The following is a 5,773-nucleotide window of genomic DNA, read 5'->3' on the forward strand; positions in this document are numbered from 1 at the left end:
GAGTTATGTACAGATAGAGTTATGTACAGATAGAGTTATATACAGATAGAGTTATGTACAGATAGAGTTATATACAGATAGAGTTATGTACAGATAGAGTTATATACAGATAGAGTTATATACAGATAGAGTTATGTACAGATAGAGTTATGTACAGATAGAGTTAGATACAGATAGAGTTATGTACAGATAGAGTTATGTACAGATAGAGTTATGTACAGATAGAGTTATGTACAGATAGAGTTATATACAGATAGAGTTATGTACAGATAGAGTTATATACAGATAGAGTTATGTACAGATAGAGTTATGTACAGATAGAGTTATGTACAGATAGAGTTATGTACAGATAGAGTTATGTACAGATAGAGTTATGTACAGATAGGCACAGAATGGTAAATCATGTTTCAGGGTGAGCGTTTGTCCCAACTTTCATCAACCCACAGAATAACGACAAAACACCTGCTGAGCCCCGTGGGTAGGTCAGTATCTCACCTACTTAGACCAATCAACAGTCTGAATAAAGGTGATAATGTCCCATTCAGGGCTTTGACAGCATCCAAAGCCGGCACTCTAGCTCACTTTGCTTCCTGCACACTTCATATGTTTATGTTTCATGAACATTTCATGTTCAAAAAGCAATGATACTAATGAAGGCTCTGTTCCATTTAGTGTGTAGCACAGTGGTACAATTTGTTTTCTTTATTTAAAGGACTCAGTGAGTGTACCCTTACGGGTCCATTTGGTTCCATTCGTACACTCTCAGAGTTACACACCCGTATAACGGGCCATTTGGAACCCCCTCAAGGAACCATGAGGGTCCCTGGACCCCAATCCGAGACCCACTGGAGCCAACATGGAACCATATCAGCACCCTGACTCTGTTTGACCAGAATGGAACACAACCTTAATTAGGATCATCGGTAACACCTGTGAAGGAAGTTAGGAAGCGGCCCAATTTGCCGCTGTGCATAGAGCCTATTGTGTGGAGAGAAAAGGGGAGGTGGGGGAGGTAGGGGGTGGGGGGAACGGTCAAAGAAAAACAAAAACGATTGATTGACACTTCGCTTGCGTCATCGGGAGCACTTGAAGAAAGTTGAAGCCGGCTCAACTTTTATTTTGGCAGCAGCGCTGTGTGCACTATGTCACGCTTCACTTAGTAATAGCTTCTTGTCACTGACTTCCATAGAAAAGGACTTTGTTAGAGCCGGGCTGTCACGTTGTCACCTGCTTAGTGTCAACAACTCAGCCATCGGCGTTCCACACATTCCTAACACATTAACACATTGTGATGTGGCTCTGAGCCACATCAGAGGGAGTTGAGCTTATCGTCCCTCATGACTCCCTCCTCCCTTCTCTCTCCCCACAGACTGACTGTAAGGTGGACGGAGCGTTGGGTCCCTGGGGGGTTGGAGCGTTGGGTCGATGGGGCGTTGGACAAAATGGTCAAAGTGAAGTTGAAGTCTTGAAGTCATAATTGGTCCGGGCAGCCGGCCAAAACATCTTGAAAAGGGCCGCTTTCGCCGATTTTCGATCGTCGGGCCGGGTCGGGTCGGGTTCGGGCAGAATTTGAAAACTCTAATTAGTATAACTATATTTATAACTATTGCTATGTATTTAAGATAAAGATCTAATATAGACCAGGTATCCTGTATCATAACATGTCAAACCAAACAGCTTGACAATGGGTTGAGAATTCAGTGAGTCATGATGAAACCTCCTGCTTCAACAGACATTAAATGCATTATAAGTTATGATGATTTTATAATAGAATGCATTATGAGTTATGATGATTTTATAATAGAGGAGAGACCTTCTGCTTCCATTCACATACATGGGATATAGTATGCATTAGGAGGCTCCTCCTCGCCCCGAGACCAATACGGAGGCAGAGTGGACGCAACGCTTCAACGAACATCATTCTATACCTTTCCCTGCCTCACGTGTTGCTTCTCTGCCTTCTGTCAGGCGTGAAGGTGTGAAGGTGTGAAGGTACACTATAGACCATGAGACCGTAGACGTTAAGTCCACTGAGTTTTAGCTAAATATCATTTCTACCGTGGGAGCTCATCTCCATTCAGTACGTCGGACCAAAAGCATAGGACCGATCAGAGTCGACATGGAGGACAGTGAAAGTGTAAATGTAGATCCTGTGGACGTACGGCATCACTTTCACACATTTCAGAGTTTTTTTCCCCCATAATCAGTGCTCGCCACAAGTCCATCCACTGGCGTTTAAGCAGCCTAAATACACTTCTTTCTTACCCGCGAAAACGTGTTACTTGAGAACTCTGTACTGTAGGGGGTGAACTCTGTACTGTAGGGGGTGAACTCTGTACTATAGGGGGTGAACTCTGTACTATAGGGGGTGAACTCTGTACTATAGGGGGTGCAAATTCTGTACAGAAAGATTACTATATTGTTATACTGTATATACCTTTACTGCGATATAGAATGACCTAGTACACAGAGGTCCGTGATAGAAGAGTTTGGCCGTATTGCACACCCCTAACTACAGGCAAATTAAATATTATAAAGGACTAAAATCACCAAACTTACCCTTTAGGTAGAGCACAGAGTAAAGGGGGTTTGTTCAGTAGAGTTTAGCAGAGCTATCATGTCAGGTAGAGTTTGGGGGGAAAAGGAGCATTGTGGTAGAACTGAGTAGGAACGGTACATTAGATGTCCCCCACACGGGGGTCCCGCGTTTTAATCCATTGGGGGCTCGTCCGGAACCGGGTTTCCCTGTGGGCTGGAGGTCAAAGGGGGATAAAAATAGGAGCGTAGCCATTGTCTCCTGAGTGTCTCGTCCTAATGTCTCCTCCTAATGGTATTCCAAGTCTTTCTCCCCCATGGTGTCTCCTCCAAGTGTCTCCTGCTAGCGTCCCCTCCTCCTGCTGTCTCCTGGTGTCCTCTCGTCCTGGTGTCTGCTGGTTGTGTGTGAACGTCCACCAGGTACCAAGGCTCTCTGTCAGAACACCTGAGAGAGAGACAGAGAGAGAGAGCGAGACAGAGAGAGAGAATTAGGTTCTGATCCCAAAGTTGTGCAGATTTTAAGTTAATCGCACAAAATCACGAAAAGTAACAAATGAGAGTTAACACTGGCATGACTGAGGTTACATTATCCAACACACAGCCTGCAAAACGGTAATTTTGAACAAGAAATCAAGCTCTCCTATTCGTTACTGTCTCACCTCTGTGCTCCAGACTAGCTGACACCTTCTCACCCACACAGTGGGGGGTTCCATTGTCTTCTAAATAGCCATTAACATCTCAATTGCACTCTGCGCAGTCAGTGAGCCCACATAATGTTGTTGACACAAACATTATAAAATTAGGCTAACTTGTAATGGTAACTGCAGATTCTGTATGTAAAATCTTTATTTAAAAAAAGCGTATAAAACAGCGCTCTGTGGGGGGTCTCGAGGTGTAAAGTGCTCTAGGGAGGGGGAGAGAGGGGGGGAGCGATCAATTTAGCCGAAATAAAACGGCTGGGATGGGATACATGGTATGTATTTCATATTTATAATGAGTTAAAAAAAAAAAAAAAAACGGAGATGGTTTGAAACATATATTTAGGAAAAGTCATGAAAGGGGAACTTTCTCAGAGCTTCCTGAGAGAAGTTAAGCCACTTTCAATTCTCAAAATCGGTCCCATTGATTGCTTAGTCACGGAAGTGTTAAGAGGGGAGAAGGTGAGGAGTAAGACAGACAATCTGGGTGGAAACAATCTGCCAAATAAGCGAAACAAAGTAACTAAGTATTTCTTTGACCAAAGTTTCTACTTTGGGTTTTTGCAAGTAAGTGATTAGAGCTGGAATCTGTGACTATGAAGAGATTGAGCCCAAGGTTCAATCCCCCTCGTTTTTCCTCACGCGATGAACGATCCCGCCACGCCTTGCCAAGTCGGACGGCACACATGTCGATGCGTGTGAGACCAGCTCCGCTGTCCCCCCCCCCCCCCCCAAATTCATCACAAACATGGTGCGATATAGAATGCCCTCGCATTCTATATCGCACCATGTTTGTGTTTCTACACCATGTTTGTGTTTCTACAAGCACACGTTGTGAGCTTGTAGATCTGCTATTTTTGGCTTAGAGGTATAGGTGTAGAGTGGAAAAAAAGAGCAGACTAAGTAAACAAAAAAGGTTTAATCTGAAACACAATTTTATATAATATAGGGGGTCCGTGCTTCATCTCTCTCTCAGCTAGGGGGTACTTGGCCTGAAAACGTTGCAGACCCCTGCTCTAGTACTCTAGTAGCAGACAGGCATGACACCAGGGTTGAAGTGGTCTAATCGTCCCTCAAATCAAATAAAATCCCCACTCAGCCGTTAGGAGAGGTTTCACCTCGTAGCAAACCAGCACTGGTTGTTAAACAGTCCCCATGTAAGCCTTCCCTTTAAACAGTCCTCCCCCATGTAAGCCTTCCCTTTAAACAGTCCCCATGTAAGCCTTCCCTTTAAACAGTCCCCCATGTAAGCCTTCCCTTTAAACAGTCCCCATGTAAGCCTTCCCTTTAAACAGTCCCCATGTAAGCCTTCCCTTTAAACAGTCCCCATGTAAGCCTTCCCTTTAAACAGTCCCCATGTAAGCCTTCCCTTTAAACAGTCCCCATGTAAGCCTTCCCTTTAAACAGTCCCCATGTAAGCCTTCCCTTTAAACAGTCCCCATGTAAGCCTTCCCTTTAAACAGTCCCCCATGTAAGCCTTCCCTTTAAACAGTCCCCATGTAAGCCTTCCCTTTAAACAGTCCCCATGTAAGCCTTCCCTTTAAACAGTCCCCATGTAAGCCTTCCCTTTAAACAGTCCCCATGTAAGCCTTCCCTTTAAACAGTCCCCATGTAAGCCTTCCCTTTAAACAGTCCCCATGTAAGCCTTCCCTTTAAACAGTCCCCATGTAAGCCTTCCCTTTAAACAGTCCCCATGTAAGCCTTCCCTTTAAACAGTCCCCATGTAAGCCTTCCCTTTAAACAGTCCCCATGTAAGCCTTCCCTTTAAACAGTCCTCCCCCATGTAAGCCTTCCCTTTAAGAGCGTGTTGAACATAACGTACAGGGACATTAAATCACGGTCACAGACAGCAGCTGGCACACAAAGCCCAGCCTGCAGTCGTGTGAAGTAACCGAGTACATTTACTCTAAGTACTGTACTTCAGTAAAATGTGTTGAGGTGCTTTTACTTTACTGGAGCATTTCCAATTCACTTTCTAAACAAGCGGTACGAAAACATGCTCCCAAAAAAGCGACTAGAACACATGATCGCACACACACACACACACACACACACACACACACACACACACACACACACACACACACACACACACACACACACACACACACACACACACACACACACACACACACACACATTTGGGGTCCTTGACATGAAAAAGTTTGAGAACCACTGGGTTATACAACACAAGGAAGAAACAAGCCCAAATAAGCAACTAGACTTTAGAAACAAGCCCCAAAAAACCCACAACCACCAATTATTTACAAGCAACTTTACAGAAAAACAAGCCTAAAGCCGCTTATAATAAGCAAACATGGCAACACTGTCCCTCTTCATTCATGTTTATGTGTTTTATCCCTGCTTGGTCAGACTGGATTAATGCATGCATGTCCTTTTGATATGTTTCATAACATCACAATTTCATTACAAATGTACAGTATGTTGACCAACCTTGGCGTCCCTATTTTGGTTAAATATTCAAGGCTTTGCACACATATTCAAAGACAAGTCCATTACTAGAGATGCATGCACTTAAT

The 5,773-nt window shown here is 44.0% G+C and overlaps 1 protein-coding gene across 2 annotated transcripts in view; it reads right to left on the reverse strand.

The window, feature by feature from the left end:
* Window positions 1–276: 276 nt before the first annotated feature.
* The window catches only part of LOC311040837 (ALK and LTK ligand 2b-like), a 23,264-nt gene continuing 17,767 nt past the window's right edge, over window positions 277–5,773 (reverse strand). For both annotated transcript variants that reach the window (XM_084051202.1, XM_084051201.1), the window contains one exon: window positions 277–2,980. The gene's annotated coding sequence lies outside the window, so the exon portion shown is untranslated. The remainder of the gene's footprint in view (window positions 2,981–5,773) is intronic.

Source organism: Gymnoscopelus microlampas (genome assembly GCF_963454915.1).
Source record: "Gymnoscopelus microlampas genome assembly, chromosome: 24".
In the NCBI taxonomy this organism is placed as follows: Eukaryota; Metazoa; Chordata; class Actinopteri; order Myctophiformes; family Myctophidae; genus Gymnoscopelus; species Gymnoscopelus microlampas.